General features: G+C 45.2%; 1 protein-coding gene across 1 annotated transcript in view; it reads left to right on the top strand.

Moving 5' to 3' along the window:
* Positions 1 to 24,006, top strand: part of LOC135114412 (uncharacterized) — a 170,109-nt gene that overhangs the window by 117,441 nt on the left and 28,662 nt on the right. The gene's annotated exons all lie outside the window — the stretch shown is intronic.

The following is a 24,006-nucleotide window of genomic DNA, read 5'->3' as shown; positions in this document are numbered from 1 at the left end:
TGTTCCCTCTGCGAGGCATGACGCGTCGGGACGCAGGACATCGCAGTGACGCTCCTGTGCAGTGTTCGCCAAGGTTTTTATGCGAGTTTTTTTTTTTCGCAAGTTCTCCTTAAACTAGCCTTATCGTAACTTACTTTGGTGTTTTTTGTTGCAATTTTTGTGACGCATCGCATATTAGTTTGTTCTAGTTGTTCAAACTTTCGTGTTCATTATTTTCTTGCATTCTATTAGACTCGGTGTTCTTGGTCCTGAGAGCTGCTGCAGCTGCTTCTGTCCATGTTAGGAAGATTCTTACATGGTCAGGTTTACTAGGTAAAAGGGATTCGGTAGTGCTTCGATGGTTGGGGTCTCATCGTATTCCGGACGAATTAATTGAGTAATCATGTTTTTTTTTTCTTTTTCTTTTTTATTCCCCGGCCCAGATGAGGTGGGGCCAGCGTGCAAAAGGATGGGCAGTCTGTTCCTGCCTCCTGCCGTTGCCACAGGCTAGTTTGTGTGTCCGTGGGACTCCCAAAGTCCCCCTACATTGTGTTTGCCAATGAGAGGACGAGAGTGAGGCAGTGGTGACGTTACCTGGACGTCTGAGTGTGGCCACTAGAGGAATTTGATATTTCTAAGGGTGGTACCAGGGTTGGGACAGTGCTGGTTATATTTAGGGTGCAGGGGCTGTGTTAGGCAAGGTGTAAAGGCTGTGGCAGGTGAGTCGGCAGGCAGGTTCTGCTGCGTAGCTGTAGGGCTTGCGTGCTGCGTGTATGGTGTGTTCCTGCGGTGTGGTTATGTGCTTGTTCTGTTGTATTTTTGTCCTGTTATGTACTTGTACCTTTGTGGGTGTGCGCTTACATTGCTGTGTGTGCTGAATTGGTGGTGAGGGCTGTGTTGTTTCGTCGCGTTTGTACACGTGAGTGGTTGTGAGTGTGGTATATTACTATTTGTAGGAAAGTTGTTATACAGTGTCCAGTTTTGTTTCACTACACTCCCCATCTTGGTCTGAAGTGTAAAGACCCTCCACAATCTAGGTCGGTTGTGACACATGGCGAATGACCGCAGGGAGAAGCTATACTTTTATCCGTGTTAGATTCTAACATGTAGTTTACTACTAGAAATAGGTAATTCAACGGACACTCTGGATATACGTAGACCACAGGCTCCCCTGATATGTATTTATGTATGTATTTATGTATGTATGTATATTCATCAACAGGAGTGAATTCAACTGAAACACGTTTACTTGCGCAAAGTAATATATTTCAACATTTTTCACGGACAGAACAAGCTTCGAATCCAGTGACGTATTTACACAGTCTGGTAAGGTAGCGCGTGTCGGTGGTTGTGTTTGCCCTGGCCTCGCAGCATCGACAGGGTGTCGGCGAGGAGGCTGTCGCTGGCTGGGTGACGTGTCATGGCCACTGTGATGGCCTAGTGTTCAGCCTGAATTATGAAACAGACTCTTACGTGGTCGATGCGAAGCTTTCCTCTTAACCTGCCACTGTTACGCTCAAATCTGAGTGTAACTGAAATGAAATCCCTGTGACCGACACATTCATGTTATCACCAGTATGTTCTTTTAATTTGGAAACAGAATAGCTGACTGTTTTACCTGGTCTGTGTGTGTGTGTGTGTGTGTGTGTGTGTGTGTGTGTGTGTGTGTGTGTGTGTGTGTGTGTGTGTGTGTGGTGGAGGAGGGGATAATGAAGGACGCTGAACTGCCAACAACACGCACCTGTTTTATTCAGATATTTTGTCATGTACTGAATTAAAATTACTCACTCTACAGGGCATTTTCGCTAATCTAAAGGAACAAAGGAATCTTTAGTCTCCATTCTACTGATCACGGCATTGATTTCGCCTTGGAATATTACACACCCCGGCAATAGATTTGGGGGCCGGCGGCATAAGTTCATTGAGTTTTCATGCGCGTCATTCAACGTCTGCCTGAAGCAAACAACTCCACACGAAATGCTGAATTGTTGGGGGGAAGAATTCTTGTGGGATCCATCTGTTACCCTCACCTCACGTCCTGCCCTCAGCAAACACGGCTAGCCTGCCTTAGCTCGCCCCTCGCCCTTCCTCACTAAGGTGGATGCTGGTCAAGGTCTTTTCCTGTGTTCGTGACGTCCACACCAGTCCAGTGATTTTTTTTTAACTTAGTTCTCGTGGAGACATCACCTGGAGATGATCATGAAATTATTTCTTTTCATGTACTAGGGGGCACTAGGTAAGGGGAACCCCCCCCCCCCCAAAAAAAAAGCGAAAAAAAGGCCCATTGAGGTACCAGTCTGCAAAAGAAAGGTTAAAAATGTCATCCAAAATTGGAGGATAAGTATCTTGAAACTTTACTCAGGGAGTTCCAGAGTTTACCAGGAAAAGGGGTTAATGATTAAGAATAATGTAGAAAAGATAGATGAATTTTCTTTGTTTTGCTTCGCGACAATAAGATCATACGACGGTTTTGTTCTCATAACCAAAGTAGTATATTTCTTTTGAACAGATCCACTTCCCTCCACACTCTGATAACGGTGTAAAAAACAGTTATCAGAGTGTGAATGTGATGCTCCTGAGAGACAACGTGTATTTTCCTAACACAAAAAAAGTAATTTCAATATCACTTCTTACAAAATGAATATCCCGCAGAGGCTGAGGCGAGTATGAGAGTAACACTATAAACGCATCAAAATAAACAACTAGAAGAGAAAAAAAGTGAAGAAAAGGAGTAGCATCGTTAGAATCGTTCTGATTGGAGGCCTAGCGTGGATTTATGGAAAAGCTTATCAACAACAGCCGGGGATAGACAGAAATAACCAATTATCTTCACTTCAGCGCCAAACATTATCACACCATGCAGGCCCGCCATGAGAAAGGCAAAACTGCTTTATTTCCAATCTATCTGCCATTGTTCACAGAGCGGCGCGGATTGCCACTCAAAAGGGAGCCATCATTGGAATGCACAGCCCTCCTTTTGACCACACGAGCAAGGCTTCACCCCACACCTTGACCACTACCACCTCCTCACACCTGCACTTTTATCTCAACAACATTTAATTCCGGGTTATGAAAATAGACACTCATATCCATACCTTGACTATTTCGAGGTCTCTACATCTGCACTTTTTACCTCTTTATTGGCGTTTGGTATGTGAACATCGAATGCCTTACCACGTAGAGTTTACGAGTATACGAGTATTTGGCGCTAGCTACGGGCAGGCGTGGAAACAAGAAGGTAGAATTCGTGATGTAAAACGATGTAGGATAAAACCAGTGACACATACACTACTTTCGTAAATGTTTTTTTTTTACTTCCAATGCTAGAAAAGGAAGTAGATCACAGCCTTATTTTGATCTTTCGTACACTATTAACTTCGGAAGACTGATAAGAAAGATTGATTCCAGAAAAGAATGCGGAAAAAAGGAAAAAGGTTCACTGTTTCATTTTGGTCTAGTATTTCGTGAATACCAAACACATCTATAACATGGGATGATTGCCATGGATGACAGTGGGTGACCGTTCATTAATAACTCCTCGAAAAAAAAAAAGGCGTAAAGAAAAGAGAATTTAACATAACAGTGAAAAAACGGAAGGTATATACGAGTACACGCAACTCGCTCTGCCAGAAAGAACACAACCTGGCGAGTAAGCTTCCGTATGATAAAATATGCATGGAGGAGTGCGTTCTAAAAGCGTTCTTGTGTGCCTGGCCCCGAGTGCTATAATTATATGCCATTCACTCAGTTCCCGGGAGTCTGTGTGCTTGGGCAACGTATGTTAATCAGGAAGAGAACAGAAATCAACAGCTGCTTCTTGTGCCGAGACTGATTCACACACACACACACACACACACACACACACACACACACACACACACACACACACACACACACACACACACACACACACACACACACACACACAAGGGGAATAATGATACTGGTGTGTTCCTGATAGGGGAGATGAGAGAGAGAGAGAGAGAGAGAGAGAGAGAGAGAGAGAGAGAGAGAGAGAGAGAGAGAGAGAGAGAGGTGGGGTGGGTTAGTGGTAGAAGAGGTGGTAAGGGTGGTGGTGGTATTACCTCTTATAGCGGTGGTGGTGGTGGTGGTGGTGGTGGAAAGGATGGTGGTGGAGGAGAAGAAAGAACAGGAGGAGAAGGTGGTGGTGGTTGTTGAGTCACTGCAAAGGACGGAGAGAGATTATCTTTAACATGAAAGTAAAGCTGCTTGAGTGTTTTGAGAGAGAGAGAGAGAGAGAGAGAGAGAGAGAGAGAGAGAGAGAGAGAGAGAGAGAGAGAGAGAGAGAGAGAGAGAGAGAGAACCAACGCATGACTCCAACCAAGCTCAAAACTTTACTCTACTCCCCCAAAACTCCCTCCTGATATTGGCACTAATATTCACAAGTATGATTATGGTATTTCGTAATGCAACGCCCCGAAAGTTTATTTCAGGAGCATCGTATTTCACAATTTGTTATTGTGGGTCGTCCTTGCTGGGTGGCTGGCTGGCGAGAAAGTAGTGGTGGTGATGGTGGTGGTGGTAGTGGTAGTCCCATCTTATAGCAGAAAAAAAGAAGTGGTCTTGGTTGCGGGTGAAAATGTTGCGGTGTGGTCCTAGAGAGAGAGAGAGAGAGAGAGAGAGAGAGAGAGAGAGAGAGAGAGAGAGAGAGAGAGAGAGAGAGAGAGAGAGAATAGGGTCCTTCCGAAGCTGTTGTCTCGAGTGATAATTTTATTAATATAACCCTCGTTCTCTCTCTCTCTCTCTCTCTCTCTCTCTCTCTCTCTCTCTCTCTCTCTCTCTCTCTCTCTCTCTCTCTCTCTCTCTCTCTCTCTCTGTGTGTGTGTGTGTGTGTGTGTGTGTGTGTGTGTGTGTGTGTGTGTGCGCTTTTTTTTCTTGCTATTATCATTATAATTGTTCCGTGATGTGTTAATTTTCTCTTTCTCCTCCTCCTTCTTCTCCTCCTCTTTCTTTTTGGCATCCAACACATTTCGTTATTCTTTAAACCTTCAACTTTTCTTTCCACATTTCTTCCCTTGTGCCTTTAATTCATTTTTGTTTCCTCTTTTTTTACAATTTTCCTCGGTCGGTTTTAAACTCTACATCCTCCTCCTCCTCCTCCTCCTCCTCCTCCTCCTCCTCCTCCTCCTCCTCCTGTATCCTCCATCTTCTCTGTTGGATCTTCTTAGCCGTCAGTGAAGTTAATTGGGTATGACGGTGGAAGTTATCATTTCTGAAGAACGTTGTCAGGCGGCTTCTGTTGGCGAGCTTCTCTCTCTCTCTCTCTCTCTCTCTCTCTCTCTCTCTCTCTCTCTCTCTCTCTCTCTCTCTCTCTCTCTCTCTCTCTCTCTCTCTCTCTCTCTCTCTCTCTCTCTCTCTCTCTCTCTCTCTCTCTCTCTCTCTCTCTCTCTCTCTCTCTCTCCTCTCTCTCTCTCTCTCTCCTTTCTCCTCTCTCTCTCTCTCTCTCCTTTCTCCTCTCTCTCTCTCTCTCTTTCCTTTCTCCTCTCTCTCTCTCTCTCTCTCTCTCCTTTCTCCTCTCTCTCTCTCTCCTTTCTCCTCTCTCCTTTCTCCTCTCTCCTTTCTCCTCTCTCTCTCTCTCTCTCTCTCTCTCTCTCTCTCTCTCTCTCTCTCTCTCTCTCTCTCTCTCTCTCTCTCTCTCTCTCTCTCTCTCTCTCTCTCTCTCTCTCTCTCTCTCTCTCTCTCTCTCTCTCTCTCTCTCTCTCTCTCTCTCTCTCTCTCTCTCTCTCTCTCTCTCTCTCTCTCTCTCTCTCTCTCTCTCTCTCTCTCTCTCTCTCTCTTAGGTAGTTGCCGTGGTTGCGTGAAAGGAGACGCGATTGTCATCTACGTCATTTTGTTTAAGGTAATGCAGGAGGAGGGTTGGGTGGTGGTGGTGGTTGTAGTGGTGTGCATATGTATGACTTTGTTTCTATCATCTTATATATATATATATGGTGTATTTCAAGCCACTGATTAATATCCACCACAAACATAGACACACACACACACACACACACACACACACACACACACACACACACACACACACACACACACTTACCTACGCACATATCGCACGGAGACAACTGCTTAGTTTGGCGGTCATGTCCTTGGGTGTCACTTGGCAGCCTGAGGACTAAGCTTTCTCACAGAGGATATTACTGCCGATCACGAGTCCACCACGTGAGCCTGAAATACTGCCTGAACACACACACACACACACACACACACACACACACACACACACACACACACACACACACACACACACACACACACACATCACCTTGGTTTCTTACTGTTTAGGAACTTGTTTTTTTATATATTTTTTTTTTGATTCAGAGTTCTTTTTGATCGTTTATTTTTCATTGATTTTTCTCTTTTCCTTCACTTTAATACTACAAATGTTATCATCTCACGGTCACTACACTGCGAGCATATTATGAATTCCTCTTACTGGAGCGATGAGATGAGCGTGGTGAGCTGCGAGATGTTGATGAAGCAGTCACACTCGCCACCTTTCATTATTCTTCCTGGCGTCTGGAGTGGATCTCTTTCATGAGTGACGGCTAGCGAGATACAGACAGCTTATCCAGGCGCTAGCAAATCCACTTGTCTGTTATTGGTGAGGTGGGGTGGGGAGGAGGAGAGTGAGTTTTATCTCAAATTGTGTGCGCCACGCTTGAATTCTCTTGATGTTTTCCTCTTAACATAAATCCTTAAGCTATTATTGTGTAATTGTTGCATTGACTGCATTTAATTTTTCCACGCTTTTATGTTCGTTTATGTAAAAGTGAAATGTCAAGGTCTGTAGATGTGTCAGTGAGCGAGGCTGCGTCCGGAGAGAGATGTGTCTGGGACTGGTGAATGTCTCAGTAATTCCCCCTTAATGAAAAGTAAAATCACTGAAAAGGTAAATCACGTGGAAGTGGCTGGGTTTTTACTCAACAACTGACCATAAGTGTACGAGAGACGAGGCTGCGTCTGCAGAAAAGAGATGCGTCTAGGGTTTGTCTCAGTCTCAGTCGTACTTCTGTAACCAAAACTTGAATCATCGCAGCAAATCTTTCAGTCACTGACCACGAATGTATGTTTTTTTTTTCTTTTTCAGGACTTATGATTTTATAAGATAGCTGTAGATAAATGTAGTCATCAAGTGATTTCAAAAGGTATATTTCAATCTGATTACATGTTGTTGTTTTTTTTGTATGTGGACTACAGTAAGTATATCTTAAATATTAGTGTTATTTTTGTTTTGTGTGTATTAAGTCATATTGATTATATGCAAATTAATGTTTATGTTTTAAATATATCACTTAGTCAATAAATGCCTGTCAACGAAAGGCCTTGGTAACCAGAGGCAATACACCTTAGTCCCGCTGTACGTTAAAATTCAACCAAGCTTTTGACGTTTTTTTATGTCGACAAAGGACGGATCTGTGGCTGCTCTGTATTACAAAGAGTGCAGCTCGTGGAAAAAAGGACCAAAAGTGCATATCATTGTATATTCTTCTTTTACTCCTTATACTTGTAAAATAAAGGAAACTTGCATAAAATTGCAAATATTGAATCATGCCACTTTTTTTCCACTCCATATACATGCAAAGTATAGAAAGACTGCGGGAAATTAGATATGATGCTTTGTTATAGTTAGCTTGGCCTTATTAGTGCTGTGTGCCAGGCAAAAATTTTTTTACTGCTGCCACTGTATATTACGCGAATATTTCCTGCTGCATCCCCCTCCCTCTCCTCCCTCCCAGCATAGCATTATAAGGACTCGGCATCGTATTAATTGTGGCGGAATTTATAAGCGCACATTTGTCATTTCTCTTTGTTTCCTGGCTGCTTCTCCCCCTCTGCTACTTTACTGATAAACCTCCAATGGCATCACGTGAAGGAAATAACTTTTTTAGTACCAGGCTGACCACTCTCTGTACCCTCCGTGAGCTGGTAAGTTCACAAGGGAATACAGTCACTGGTACAGTAGTTCTTAGTGTTGGTTTTTGCCCGAGCGTTGAAGCTTTGCACGACTGAAGAAATACAAAAAATGACCACAAACCTGCCCGAATATTTCTGCAACAATTTGTTAAGCCGCGCGATCGTTCCTTTTGATGTTAATGGGCGGCAGTATTTATGCATGAGGGTGTGTTGGCGGTAATGGAATTTTTAGCAAGAAATGTGGTCGAGCCGAGAGGGTCTGGCTGTGGTTGTATGCGTTTTTCTTTCATGACACACTTCTGTATTAGGTTTGTATAGGTGCGTGTGTGTGTGTGTGTGTGTGTGTGTGTGTGTGTGTGTCACGTGGAGGACTCGTGGTGGCCACCTTAAAGTTTATATGGTCTGATCTATGTGACCTTTCGCGCACCTCACACCTCATCCTCTTGCCCAAGGAGACGCTAAATGCTCGCTTATCACTGAAGACCGCAGCTTGTGTGTATGTGTGTGTGTGTGTGTGTGTGTGTGTGTGTGTGTGTGTGTGTGTGTGTGTGTGTGTGTGGAGTGGACCGACTTTGAGAACTTCGTGTAGTTTATGTGATTGATCTGACGGGAAGCCGAGACAGAGGGGAGGACAGGAAGCGGCGGGGCGGAAGGGTTGGCCGGGCCGGCGTGGCCCTGTGGAAAGGTGCAGCGAGCGTCAGCGGTGGTCCCAGCAGAATGACTCGCTGTGGCTCAGGAGCCCGCCGCCCCTCGCTGAGATACCATTATTATAACGATGATTCCCCAATAGAAGTCTGCATGTGTTCCGCTGCCCTTTTTGTCGGGATGAAACGTGCATTGGGCTGCTCCTGACACTTGCGTTATTCCATTTCGTGTTTTTTCCCCGCCCCCCCACTCTCTCTCTCTCTCTCTCTCTCTCTCTCTCTCTCTCTCTCTCTCTCTCTCTCTCTCTCTCTCTCTCTCTCTCTCTCTCTCTCTCTCTCTCTCTCTCTCTCTCTCTCTCTCCAGCCGTTACAAACCTGCCACTGGACAAAGGCCTCGCCCAATCTTCTCCAAGAGTCACGCCACAGTGCCAATCTTTGCCAAGTTTTGCACGCAAACTTTTCAGTCTCATCTCTCCACCTCGTGTCTCGTGTCCCTCTACTCCTACACGCTCTTTGGATCCAGTCAGTCAGTATTTTCCTCTTCCCTTTACCTTCTACCTGCTCTTGTGGTCACTGCCACTCCCTTTACTCACTTTTAACACACAACCTTCTTCTGATGGATTTCAGGTTTTACTTTTTGCTTCTTTCAGTGAACGATAAATTTGGCATTTGAGGCACACTTCCTTATTCATAAACATTTCAGCATCTTACCACGATTAACTTTAATTGTCTTTAGTGAAAGTTATCGAGGTTTTCAAGTATGCTTTCATGATTCTAGTGATAGTTTCACAAGAACTCTGCGTTATCAATGGAAAAACAACACGAAAACCTGAGTTATCATTACTGTGACCTTGAAAAATAGTCTTTAATGAGATCCTAAAGCGTTTAAGAATGCTGATCACAGGAAGGCGTGGAGATTATTGTCATTATATTCACAGGATGGGAAGAAAATTAAATATTACAATTCTTAGTCTACATCCTCACGAGTTCCCGTCCTCACCGTAGCTTTAAAACGTTACTCATGACTCACGCTTGACTTAGAGGGCTCAGCCAGCCAAGGTCCTCCTCTCCTCTCTTCCATGTTCACGCCCATACCTCGCTACTCCATCCCACGCCTCACTGCGCCTCCGCTGCACTTACTCCTTCACCATCCCACCACCCCTCACAGCACTAATTCCTCACTCTCACGCCTCACCACTTACCCTACACTCCTACGTCCCTGGCGCACCTCACCCTACGTCAATTCACACACACACACACACACACACACACACACACACACACACACACACACACACACACACACACACACACACACACACACACACACACACACCATTCACTCTTTCTCTTCCTCACAGTACATACTTGATTTCCACCACTACTCCCCATAGCACGCCCTGCCACACCCTCACCCTACATCCACACCCAGTAATTACTCTCGCCCACACCTCACCCACCTCACCCATCTCTCCCCAACACCTCACCACTCACTTGCACGCTTCACCACTCTTCTCCTCACCACTATCTCACGCCCTACCCGAACCAAGGCCAAGCTGCTCCGGCCATTAATTTCAGCTTCACCCTCTAGTTCCTGCGCCATTAGCAACAGCAGCAGCAGCAGCAGGAGGAGGAGGAGGAGGAGGAGGAGGAGGAAGACTGAGAGGGGACAGGGAGGAGCGAGGGGGAGTCTTGACAATATATAAACGCGTGTTGTGATCACTGGAACCGAGGCTAGGGAGGAAGAGAGGGAAGGAGAGAGGGAGGAAGGGAGGGCGAGTGAGTGTCTGTCTTTATAGTGACTCTGATATTACCTGTTAATTAGAAGGCAGCCGTAGGTGAGGGGTTGATCAGATTACACTTTAGAATATTGCACCTGCTCATATCCTCACCTCTTTCTTCCTCTCTCTATCCACGGAGTACGTACAGGAGGAAGGAGGGAGGGAAGAGGAAAAGGAGGAGGAGGTAGCAAGGACACGGATCAGTCAACGTAAAACACTTCCTGAAATGTTAGATCCACAGAACTCGCGGTTATCGCCTCGCACCTCATCATTTTTACGCTCACACGTCCCTGCCTTACATATCCCTGCGCTCTGACTCTGCTCGCGCTAGGGACTGGCGGGGCTGGAGGAGCGGCAGAGGGAGAACTAGAGGTAGTAAATGGAACACGGAACACGAAGATAGGTTGATTTGTTGATGTGGAATAACAGTAGACGAGCATGGACCCGTCTGGAGGGATGTGTGTCGTTACGGGAAGATCCTCGGCGAGGCGACCCAGCAATTAGAGCATCGAGTGGCGACAGCGGGGAGGTGAGGGTCCTTTGCAGCGCTCACGACCAGGTGGGGGGCAGGTCGGGTGACGTCCGGGGGTCAGGGATGTCCGGGAGGCAGGCAGGGAGCGATCATTGGGGGTTTTCAGAGAGGGAATACTCCAAAAGAGGGGATGTACTGGGATCTGTAGGAGGGAGGTAAGAGTCCTCAGCAGCGTGTGTTGGGTTGGTCCGTGGGTCAGGGATGTCGGGGAGGTGGGGAGGATGATATGACTGTAAAGGGTAGGCGTGTTTTGAAGAGAGGATGCTCCAAAAAAAAGATATGTGTAGGGACCTGCAGGATTGAGGGGAGGGAAGATATGCAAGGAGGGAATGCCAAAGGGATCATTAGGGTAAGACAAAGGGAATATGAATTAGGGTCGTTGACAATGTGTTAGATATGTAGGGAGGACAGGTAGGGGGTATGAGAACATCAGGAGGCAATGCTAAGGGAACGTAGGGAAGGCAAGGTTAGGAAGGAAAAAAAGGCTAATCGTTATTGTCTAGAAGAAAGAATATTTATCGAAATAGATATGACTAGGAACGGTGGAGATGCGATACTCAAGGGAAAGAAGTGAAGACTGAAGGGACCATCGGGGCATAAAGGGAGAAGGGAAAAGCAGGGGAAGGAAAAGTGAGGAGAGAAGTGTAAAGGGAATAAGAGTAAATGTAAAAGATAAACGATTAAGGTAAAGTTAGGGAAGTGAGGATTAACGAAGCTCAGGCAGGAAGCTAAGGGCGATACAGAGTGAAGTAAGCGTTGAAATGGAAGCCAGCGCGAGGAATTAGGGCTGGACACGTTGAGTGCGTATTTTAGAGAGGAAGACTAATAAGTAGTTTCAGTTTCAGACGTGAGAGTTGTAGCAATAATAACAACCCGGTCAGTCACTCTTGTAAACTCCCACTAATCGAGTTGAGTGAGGGAGGAGGAAATATAGGAATGCATTTGTCAAGCTCCAATTACATTTGCGTGCCTATATGGGGAAAAGTAAGTTACCATTCTGATCGGGATAAATGTTGGCCATGCGTCAGGACCGAGCCGATATTAGGTAATAGGTGAGTGCGTTCCGGTGTCAGGTGTAGGGAGGAGTTATGTATGTTCATCGGATTATCAATTTTCTTTGTGTCCATTTCCCCGTTAACGAGTAGCTACACAGCAGTGACAGCGGCGCGGCCCTTCCTGTCCGGCCCGTCTCGCCTCCTGTCATTACGATCCGTCCACTCTCTAATCTTTTTCGGACTTTGTGTCACAAGTATATTTTTTTTCCACCGTACGGTAAATAATTTTCGTGTTCACTAACCTCGTAAGTGTCCCCTGCCCTTAAATATGAGAGGAATGGAGGGGGAAAGGAAAGGGGGAAGGTGAAAGTTGCTGTGTTTCCATTAAGTTCGATGCCTCCTTCGTTTGCCATGGAGACAGATAGCAGTGTTCCTCAGAAACTTCATCCACAATATTTTATCTCTTGCACTTTAGAACGTGGTGATGCTTGCAGAATTTAAGTTATTCCGTCACTTTGAGATCTTTTTCGGACACAGTGTCACAAATAATTTTTTTTTTCGTATTCACTAATCTCGTAAATGTCCCCTACCCTTAAATATGAGAGGAAAGGAAAGGAGGAAGGGAAGGTGAGGACTGTTGTGTTTCCCCTTAAACTCGATGCCTCCTTCCTTTGCCATAAGAGAAGACACAGTATAATGTCCGTCAGAAACTTTAGTCTCCGTGATTATCTCCCTTGGACGCGATAATCCCTGGAAAATTTAAGAGATTTCGAGACTCTAAGATCACTGTAGACTGAAGAGGCTTAGTAGTGCACTTCTAAAGTCCGGAGCGGGGCGGAGTGTGGGAGGAAAGGGAAAGTTTTGCTGTGTACATATAAATGCTCTGTACAGTGGGATCCAGCGTGACGCGATGTGGCCAGGGAATAGTTTGGAGAGAGATTGTGGTGGTGGTGGTGGTGGTGGCGGTGGTGTAACCTGATGTGGTAGTGCGTAGCTGTGTGTGTGCATATAGTCGTGGTGAGTAAAGCTCGTGTGTGTGTGTGTGTGTGTGTGTGTGTGTGTGTGTGTGTGTGTGTGTGTGTGTGTGTGTGTGTGTGTGGGTGTGTGAGTGTGTGTCTGTGTGTAAGAGAGAGAGGAGGGATCATGTTTGTTATATTAAAGAGAATGTCAGTGTTGTGTATGTATTTCTGCCAACCCGAGAGAGAGAGAGAGAGAGAGAGAGAGAGAGAGAGAGAGAGAGAAAGAGAGTGAGTGAGTGAGTGAGTGAGTGAGTGAGTGAGTGTGTGTGTGTGTGTGTGTGTGTGTGTGTGTGTGTGTGTGTGTGTGTAGGAAGGTGAGTGCACCTGTCATGGCGGTGCCGGAAGCGTTATGATACTCTGATGGCGGTGGTGGTGGTGGTCGTAGTGGTAGTGGTGATGGTGGTGATATATATTATTGTGGTACTAGCAGTTGTTGTGGAGGTGGTCACGATATTAGTAATGTAGTAGTAGTAGTAGTAGTAGTAGTTTCTGTTGTTATTGTTGTCGTTGTCGTTGTTGTAGTTGTTGTTGTTGTTGTTGTTGTTGTTGTTGTAACAATGGTAGTGGTAGTAATCGTAGTTGTGACAGACATTAGTATAGTGAACATAATGATACTTCTAAATGAGAATGCCGTGGTGGGTGGTGATATATATATATATATATATATATATATATATATATATATATATATATATATATATATATATATATATATATATATATATATATATATATATATATATATATATATATATATATATATATATATATATATATATATATATATATAGTAGTAATAGTAGTAGTAGTAGAATACCACTGTGGTGCGTGTAAGTAATTTTCCGCATCAGCTTCACGGTCTAAGGCAACATGCATGCAAATATACACACACACGCACGCACACACACACACACACACACACACACACACACACACACACACACACACACACACACACACACACACACACACACACATGATCATGCACACAGTTCCATAAAAGGAAAAATTTTTTTTGCGGTGGTGTTGACGATTTTGGTAAGAGAGAGAGAGAGAGAGAGAGAGAGAGAGAGAGAGAGAGAGAGAGAGAGAGAGAGAGAGAGAGAGAGAGAGAGAGAGAGAGAGAGAGAGAGAGAGAGAACAGAGGCAACAGAGACACACCAGCAGTCACTTCACAAGCCGTCAAAGAAGTCATCGCGAACCACAAAAATAAATATAATCTCTCGAGTTTGAAAGCGAGCGAGTAAAGCTGAAACTGTACGTGACACAGATTCTCTTTCTCTCTCTCTCTCTCTCTCTCTCTCTCTCTCTCTCTCTCTCTCTCTCTCTCTCTCTCTCTCTCTCTCTCTCTCTCTCAGTGGCCATTACGGAGGAGTGTTTGTACATGTCTCTCGTATCAGCAGCGAGATCTGAAGGCGATAAGGTCCCGGCACGCTAGCAGTTATTAGATCGTTGTACCCCGCGTGGAGTGTCCAGGGCGGCGTGCCTGCCACTCTCGCCTCCCCTCATGCGTTCATTACTCTGATGTCTCTATTAACAGCTTTCTGATAGCGCAGGTCTCCGAGGCAAACTGGCGGCGCGGCGACCATCAACTCTGGTGCGAAATGGCGTATAAGAGCTGGTAAAGGGTAAGGAGGAGACAGAGAGAGAGGCGGAGAGGGAGAGATGTATAATTTTCTTGATTCTTTTTTTTATCGTCTGTGTAAAGTGTTTGTTTAGTCGTGAGTTGTTGTGTTGTTTTTTTTTTATGGATTAAGACAATGTGGTTTTATAAATGTTTTGTGAGGCAGGATGGGTTATGTATTCTCTCTCTCTCTCTCTCTCTCTCTCTCTCTCTCTCTCTCTCTCTCTCTCTCTCTCTCTCTCTCTCTCTCTCTCTCTCTCTCTCTCTCTCTCTCTCTCTCTCTCTCTCTCTCTCTCTTATACACACGCTCAGAATATGCTTGGTTTATCCGCCGCGGACTAAAAGCGACCACAGAATGCCCAGGTGATTCCCGCAGCGCCCCGAAGCATGACCAAGCACCGGTCCGGGCTTCCTGCACGCGGGAAGTCCCATCAGTGAGGCTCGCTCCGCCCTGGCAACACCGATTTTCACATTGTTACCTACACTCTCCTCCAGTCCTCTCCACTCTCCTCCACTCCAGTCCACTCTCCTCCAGTGCGTCTGTTAGTGGATGTGTTCATGAAGCAGGGCGATACATCGTCAGGTTCATGCATATAGCAGCAGTAGTAGTGGTGATAGTAAGTTTATTTACTATAGAATTGCAAGTTTACTTTTCAGTGCAGGTATGAAATGGTCCAAAGTAATATCATCACTATTGCATAACAATTAACAAGGAAAAAAAAATAAGTAAGATAAATTCATAAAAAAATGAATAGATAAGTAGATAATAAAAAAAATTATCCGTATGTTTAAGTATTCACACTTACGACTTATCTCTTTTCTCCATTCTCTTCCAATAGATAAATTTATATGTATCTGTAAGTATTTTTGTGCTCAGGTGCTTAGCTGTCCACATTCATGCCTCCCCACATGCATGCAGTCACTCCTCAGTGAATAAATCAGTCATTCAGTCAGTTTGTTAGTCAGTCAGTCACTAACTCCTCTCTCTCTCTCTCTCTCTCTCTCTCTCTCTCTCTCTCTCTCTCTCTCTCTCTCTCTCTCTCTCTCTCTCTCTCTCTCTCTCTCTCTCTCTCTCTCTCTGTGTGAATGTGTGTGTGTGTGTGTGTGTGTGTGTGTGTGTGTGTGTGTGTGTGTGTGTGTGTGTGTGTGTGTGTGTGTTCCGTCTTCCTCAATTACTTCACGGTGGCGGCGTTTACACTTCTCCAGACACCACCTCGTTGTTTCCGCCGCCCCGCCGCCCCGCCGCCACCCTCCCCTTGCGCCCAAGTAGCGGGTCTGGCACAGTGTAAGTTGGAGTGCCAGTTTTGTCCCGCGCCCCGCTGCTCCTCGCATCCTTCCTTCTCTCCGCGTGAGAGTGACACCTCCAGATCAAGCCACATTTATTGAGAGTCAAGGAAAGTAAGGAGGAAGAGAGGCAACATTTCTGGGTGAAGAAAAAATATGTATATCTTTTGTGGGATGTATATATTACGTTTTCTTTTTATTTATTTTTTTTGTCTGTGTGTGCAATTGTGTTTTTTGGCGCGTCTGGTGTGTATGGCGTGGCCTAGTTGAGGTGGCTTGGGTGTTGTTTATACGAGGCGTGAGACAGAAGCCTCTCTCTCTCTCCTCGTAATGCCAGGCGTGGAAAGTGATGCATCTCCCCTCACCAAGGCGTCTGGTTGGCTGCCTGCCTTGCTGATCATGTAGATTGGATAACGCGCTCCTCTGTTGCATTGGCGTGCCCCAAGAAATGAAGTTTAAGCCGGGCGTGTTCCAAAACCAATTCCTAATACGAATTATTCATGGCTCCTCCGTTTAGTATATTGCTGAATTCTTACCCTCGCGTCGGTAAATTCCTTAATGCTTGAAACGATATTTCCAGGCGGGTGGCAATTTCCTTCCCGGCCCAATACCTCGGATATCCCGCCCTCACTCCCTCTCTCCCTCGCTTCGCCTCGCCTTGCCTTGCCCCGCGCTGCTCCGGAGAACTGCCTCTGATGTTCCAATTTCTTCAGAAGATTTCGACTCTAAAGTGGACGGTATATCTCGGAGCCCACAGACCTTTGGCGACTTGATCTCTTCCGGGCAGACTTACACGCCAATTGAGTAGAGAAGGACGCAGGAGAAGGGGAGGGAGAGGGAGAGGGATGGCGAGAGGGAGAAGGAGTTTTGTGTTCAGGAAGGGGCGGGCTTGTCAACACTTCCCACCTTCATCCCATCAGGCACTCTACGTTCCCGCTGCTCCTTCGTTTTCTTTGGCGGTGTTTGTTGCCTTCCAGATGCTACCGTGTGTGTGTATATGTGTGCGTGTGTCTGTATGTGTCTCTGTACGTGTGCGTGTGCGTGTGAGCCAGCGAGCAGAGCCATAAATCCCCATATGTAGTACACCAGCACCGTCCATTAGGCTCCCCCGCGCCCTGTCCAGCCTAATCTGCAGTTCCCTTGCTCGCCGGCATTACCGTAGGGAAGAAAGCGACCACCGTCCTCCCCCTCTGTCATTAGCCCGGCCTGTCGTGACGCCTCGCCGCCCTGCCGTGGGGAGCGCCGCGCCCAGCACAAAGGAAGCACGAGGCGGGGGTTAAATGTCAGCTGACGAATACGCTATTGTGGCTGATGGATGGGCGGCTGCGGCTCTGTGGGCTGCGCGGCGCTCCGGGGGTTGAGTGGAGGGAGAGAGGAATGCGTGAGTGTGGCCAGAGTGGTGGTGGTGGTGGTGGTGGAGGATGAAGACAAGGGTGAAAGAAAAGACTGCCACTGTTGGGATTATTTCTACTTGTCGCTATTGTTGTTATTAGTATTGTTGTCTTTGGTTCCGCTGTGGCTTCTTCTATTACTACTACTGCTACTCCTACTGCTGCTACTAATATTGCTACTAAAAATAATGCTCACAGTAAAAAATATAAGAAAAACATCAGTAGCACCAGTATTACTATCTTCACCTTCAAGAGCTCAGCATCTTTTAAAAAAACTCTCTCTCTCTCTCTCTCTCTCTCTCTCTCTCTCTCTCTCTCTCTCTCTCTCTCTCTCTCTCTCTCTCTCTCTCTCTCTCTCTCTCTCTCTCTCTCTCTCTCTCTCTCTCTCTCTCTCTCTCTCTCTCTCTCTCTCTCTCTCTCTCTCTCTCTCTCTCTCTCTCTCTCTCTCTCTCTCTCTCTCTCAGCGCGCACCTCGTAACGAGCGCGGCAGTGTGGGCCAGACAAGCAAATTATCCCCAAATAATTAATGTGCAGCCGAGTGACGAGGGAAAGAATGCCCGCCAACCTCGCCTCTTTTTAAATTGTGACTTTTTTTTCTCTTATTTTGAGGAGACATTGTTCCATTTAAGAGTACCGGAGTTTCCCATTGCTCTTCCTCCTCCTCCTCCTCCTCCCTTTCTTCTTTTCCTTCGTCCTCTTCCTCCACTTCTTCCTTCTCTTTGGTATCCATTTATTGTCTTTTTCTTACTTTTTTTTTCCGGCATCGTTGTCATTGTTGTAATCTTTCTCATCGTCTTCTTCCTCCTCTTCCTCTTCACCTCCTCTTCCTTCTCCCACTCTCCTCCTCTTCCTCTTCCTCCTCCTCCTCCCCCTCCTCCTAATCCTTGTCCTGGCCTCGCTCCTCCTCTCCGTCTATTTCCTCCTCCTCTTCTTTTTTTCTATTTATTCCTCCTCTTCCTCCACCTTTTTTCTCATTCTCTTCTTTCTTGTCTTCATTACTCTTGTCATCATCTTTCTTCTTCCAATCTCCTTCCACTAGGATTACCCATTTTTGCCTTTTCTCCTCCTCCTCCTCCTCCTCCTCCTACTGCAGGGTGTTGGCCAGAAGCCGGTGGTGGAGCCTGTAATCGGCTTCAGTAAACTCCAGGGGCCGTCTGAGAGAAGCGTTTATATAAGTATGATGCATGTAATAGCCGGGAAGAGATGGTGTGTGGGTGTGTGTGTGTGTGTGTGTGTGTGTGTGTGTGTGTGTGTGTGTGCGCGATGATGAACGTGTTTTTTGTTCTATCTTTTTTTGTTTTCTTGTTTACTTTGATTTCTCTTTGATTGTGTTGATGGACGTCGAAGTCTTTTTTTTTTTGTCTTATTGTTGTTTTCTTGCTTTCTTTGTGTTGTTTGTGTTTGTGTTGTTTCTGCCTTTTACTTTTCTTGTTTTCTTGTTCTTGCTCTTGTTCTTGTTCTTCTTCATGCGATTGTTATTATTATTATTAGTAATAGTAGTAGTAGTAGTAGTAGTAGTATTGTATTATCATTATTATCCCTAAATTTAAATCACTCTTATACTATATTTGATTTTTATATCACGATGAATTCTGAAATGGATAACATCTGTCAAGTTTTATTTATGTTTCCTGTAACAGTTTCCTCGTGTGTGTGTGTGTGTGTGTGTGTGTGTGTATGTGCTGGTATGTGTATCATGTGGTGTGTTCGTGACGGTGTGTGCCTAAGCTGACGGTGTGTGTGCGTGTGTGTGTGTATAAGGTAAATGTTAGAGTGTACGTGTCTCTCCAAAGGTAAATGATAGTGTGTATCTATGTGTGCGTGTGTGTGCGCGTGTATGTGCCTTTGTGCGTGTGCGTAAGATGAACTACATTAGATACGACGTGTAATGTAAATGCTGGTGTGTGTGTGTGTGTGTGTGTGTGTGTGTGTGTGGTGTGTGTGTGTGTGTGTGTGTGTGTGTGTGTGTGTGTGTGTGTGTGTGCGTGCGTGCGCGTGTTAGTTAACTCTTGTCGTGTACGAAAATGTGTAAATTTAACCCTAACATTCCTTCTTCTTTACATGTTTTAGATAAAATTTAGGTTAAGTTAGCTTTGGTAAAATTAGATAATGTTGGATTAAAGTTAGGTTCTGTCATGTTAGGTAAGATTAGCTTAGGTTAGATTAGGGTCTGTCAGGTTACGTAAGGTTAGGTAAGGATAGGTTAGGTTAGAATAAGTTCTGTCACGTTAGGTAAGGTTAGGTTAAGTTAGATTAATTTGTTGTCAGGTTACGTAAGGTTAGGTTAACTTAGGTAAGGTTAGGTTAAATTAGGTTAGGCATACATGTGTAATATTATCCGTAATTTATTTTTTCTTCACATGTTAGGCAAAGGTTAGACCGCAAGCATGTAAGGTGAAATATTAATGGAGAAACGATACGATTCTTTAACAATTTTGTACATTTTTAGTGAGCTTCGGAAATGCATTAAAAATCTGTGAAATGTTGTGCAGTCGTATTTATGTTTTAGTTTATATGAATGGAAGATGCCTCGGGTTGCAAAAGTGAAAATAATTAAACGGTAGATGCGAGTCGCGGAAAAAATACAGTAACAATACATTAAAATTGCTGAGTTAGTATTCCAGTTCTCTGTGCCCTTTGTGTGTGTGTGTGTGTGTGTGTGTGTGTGTGTGTGTCTGTGTTTATGTTTGTGTGTGTGTACTTTCTTTATCCCTTCCTCTTTCCTTTCTACCATCCACTTCTCTCCCATTCCTCTTTCTTCCTTCTCCTTTTCCACTTTCTCATTCCTTCTCTTCCTCCTCAGATATTTTCATTCTGGTTCTGCTATCTCATCTCTATTCCTTCTTATCCCTCATTCATCCCTTTTTCCTTCTATCATTTCCTTCTATCAGTCATTCCCTTTTCCTCCAGTCTCTCTTTCCCTTGCCAACCTTTATCCATTCCCTTTCTTTTTTCCTCTCTTTTTTATTGAATCTTTTTACCTCCCTATCATTTCCCCCTTTCTCTCACCCTCTCTCTCTCTCTCTGTCCCTCCATGTGTGTGTGTGTGTGTGTGAATGAGTGAAGGCAAGGGGACGAGGGCGAGGGACTGAGGGGCGTGTTGGTGGCGGTGGTAAAGTGCGTCATGACGTGTGTGGGATGCATGGAGAGGCCGCGACGTCCCTTGGGAGGCTCGGGTTGCAGCGTGGTTAAGTAGCCTGCTGGAGGGGCGGCGGGTAGTGTGGCTGCACGTGTGTGTGTGTGTGTGTGTGTGTGTGTGTGTGTGTGTGTGTGTGTGTTGAGGAGAGAGAATTGCGTTAGAAATGGAAAACTGTTAAGTCAGTATATTGTTTGGTGTTGTTGGTAATGTTATTACCAATAGTATTACTACTGCTTCATCATCAACAACAACAACAACAACAACAATAACAAAACAACAACAACAACAACAACAACAACAACAACAACTAAAACAACAACAACAATAACAAAAACAACAATAACAACAACGACAGCAAAAATTACTACTACTACTACTACTTATTGTTTTTTTCTCTTGTTCTTGTTTTCTATAAAGTCTACTACTTCTATAACCACTACAACTACTACTACTGATAATACTACTACTACTACTACTACTACTACTACTACTACTGCTGCTGCTGCTGCTGCTGCTGCTGCTGCTAATGCCATCACCACCACCACCACCAACACCACCACCACCGCCGCCGCCGCCACCACCCTCAACAACTGCAGCAGCAGCAACAAGAAGCAGCAGCGCCAGCAACACGAGCATAGTGTCATGCATTAACGATTGGTGATTATCATGTAAGAAGCCATTAATCGTGCTCCATAATACACGGGGGCGATAAAACTCTAATTAGTGTCAGGTAGAGCAAGTTAGCCCGCTTAAAAATGCACATTTAAACTTTGAAAGACGAGAAAGGTGGTAAGGTTGAAAGAAATTGGAAGTCTTGGGTGGCAGGAACTGGGGAGAGCTGAGTGTGTGTGTGTGTGTCAGGTTCAAGGACATTAGATGGGTGTGTGGATAAATCTTTCTCTCTCTCTCTCTCTCTCTCTCTCTCTCTCTCTCTCTCTCTCTCTCTCTCTCTCTCTCTCTCTCTCTCTCTCTCTCTCTCTCTCTCTCTCTCTCTCTCTCTTTCCTTAGGCTGTGTTCGGGCGATGACCTCACCATAGAAGGCACGTGGACAGTATCTGTTCCTCTCGGCCATCAGATGTACAGGTCGTCCCTCGGAAGGTATGTGTAATAATGGTACTTTTGTGAGTAGTCAGTAGTCAGGTTGTTAGTGCCAAGTCATTATGGAGCTTTTAATTAACTTTTTCACCGCTTTATGCAACAATTCTTCACAATAAACAATGTATGGGATCTATTTACCGCATCTAGAAGAAAGAATGGGATACAAAATGAATAGGTTTTTCAGTTTCTAGTCAGTAGAATGTGTGGAGATGAGTGGAGAACAGGAAAAGATGCATCAGAGTGGTTAGTAATTAAGGAAAAATGTGTCAGATGGCAGTGAAGGGTTTAAAAACAGATCAGACAAGTTTATGGATTGGAATGATAGGTGGAAATACGAGTAAGTTTGTACAGGGACTACCACGTGTACCCCTGATGGCTTCCTGCAGTTTCCATGAAAATTAAGTTTGTTGTTTAAGTTAAAAGTTTCGGTCAATATTTGAGAATTATATTATCATCATCTATGAATTTAGGAGACGCCACCACTCTCTGTAATTTACGTGACACCGCCAGCTTGAGAGGAAACTTCTTATGGAGAGTCCTAACGAGTTGCCATATGATCCTTCATCGCTCATTCTTAAGTATCATATGCTCTGTTAAAAAGAGAGAGAGAGAGAGAGAGAGAGAGAGAGAGAGAGAGAGAGAGAGAGAGAGAGAGAGAGAGAGAGAGAGAGAGAGAGAGAGAGAGAGAGAATTTGTTTGGTGTTGGAATGGTACATATACAATATATACACCACACAGACGCAGCAGGAACCCTAGAGTGGTGATAACAGTATTTTTGAGCGCTGAGAAATGGAATCGCAGCCTGTCAGGAGCAGAAGTTATTCAGGCAACACCAACGAACGAGGACACGGGAACCAACCCAGCAAAGCAGCGAGCCACGGCAGCCAGAACTAACAGTACTTATAACCTCCTGGGAGCAACATTTTTACCGCCGGAATACTGAAACCTCCTCTAATAAAGAAAGAAAGAAAAATGACACCAAACTAGTCAAGCTTAATACAATCTGTCATATACAATGATAATGAAAAAAATACGTCTCATCTGGTGTAATGGGAGGAAGCCTTTTATTACTATAACTCGCTGAAATAAAAAAAAATAAAAAAATGGAGAGAGACAGAGCGAGAAAATGAAGAATTAGTGAAGTCTGATTTAATTTGTCATGATATGCGTGTGTGGGGACAGGAAACGACACGCGGGGTGGCTAGAGCTTGGAGGCAGCGAGGCAGGGGAGGCGGGGGGGCTATGAAAGGCGTGCTCCTTGCTGTGCCGCCCCTCGTGTGTGGTGAGGGGGATGTAGAGCGGGGCGGGGTGTGCATGGTAGTCATGAGGGGGGTGGAGGGTGTTGCCCTGGGGCTTTCATGTGCGGTGGGCGTGATCAGCATTCCTTGGGCGTTGTGTGGCGAGAGGAGGGACGGAGAGAGGGAGGAGGGGGGGAGAGGGGAAGGATAGTGGGAGAAGAGAGGGTAGGGGTGAAACGAAAAGGGGGGAAGACAGCGGGAGAAAAGTGCACAGGGGTGAGACGGGAAGGGGAGAGATACCGACAAGGTGGTCACGAGGGAGGATGTGGCCTGGAGAGTTAGCTGAAGGGATGCGGGAGGAGGGACGAGAGAGGAAGAGGAGGAGGAAGAGAGAAGAAGAGAGGAGGTGGTGAGGTGGGCTAAGGAGAGAAACTAGATGGCAATGAGTGAGAAGTGAGGAGAAGAGAGGAGAGTGAGATGAACATGGCTTAAGAGAGAGAGAGAGAGAGAGAGAGAGAGAGAGAGAGAGAGAGAGAGAGAGAGAGAGAGAGAGAGAGAGAGAGAGCAATACACACATACATGCACAATCTTGTAGCTGGCTCCGTGAAAAATTGTTGGGTCATTTATGTAATTAACTACCAGCAGTTACACGCAAACACACGTGAAAAAACAATGATTCAACACACACAAACACACACACACACACACACATACACACACACACGTATATACACACAACTAGCAAGAGGATTTTTATTTTTCGTGTGTGTGTGTGTGTGTGTGTGTGTGTGTGTGTGTGTGTGTGTGTGTGTGTGTGTCGTTAACCTCGTCGTTGATCACACACCTTCATACACAGTTTTCCTGCACATTAAACATGAAAAATGGCCCCACACTTTAATTAAGAGCCTGGCGCCACGGGTAAGCGACGCTCCTGTCCCGAATTAACTTAATATGTTTTAGGGGGAACGCGGAAAGCTGCCTTTAATAATTGAATTGTTGGACTAATTCTCTCTTGGGTTTGGTGGTGGACGGGGCGGAGATTCCAGTGAGTGAGTCAGGGAGGGAGGGAGGGAGGGAGTGATGAGGGAGAGAGTGAGTAGAATATTTAATGTAGTTATATTTTTATCAGTCATGTATTTGTATGATTTGTCAATCAGTCAGTAAGTCAGTAAATCCGATATTCACTCATTCATTCATTCATTTGGTCGTTTATTTAGTCAGTTTCTCAGTAAGTCGAATCTGATACTTATTCTCTCACTCAATCACTCAGCCAGCCACTCATTCACTCATTCTGTTATTTATTCATTTAGTCAATTAGTCAGTCAGTCAGTCATTTATTTATCCTGC

The sequence above is a fragment of the Scylla paramamosain genome, chromosome 27 (assembly GCF_035594125.1).
Source record: "Scylla paramamosain isolate STU-SP2022 chromosome 27, ASM3559412v1, whole genome shotgun sequence".
NCBI lineage: Eukaryota > Metazoa > Arthropoda > Malacostraca > Decapoda > Portunidae > Scylla > Scylla paramamosain.
This window is presented reverse-complemented; position numbering and strand designations above follow the sequence as displayed.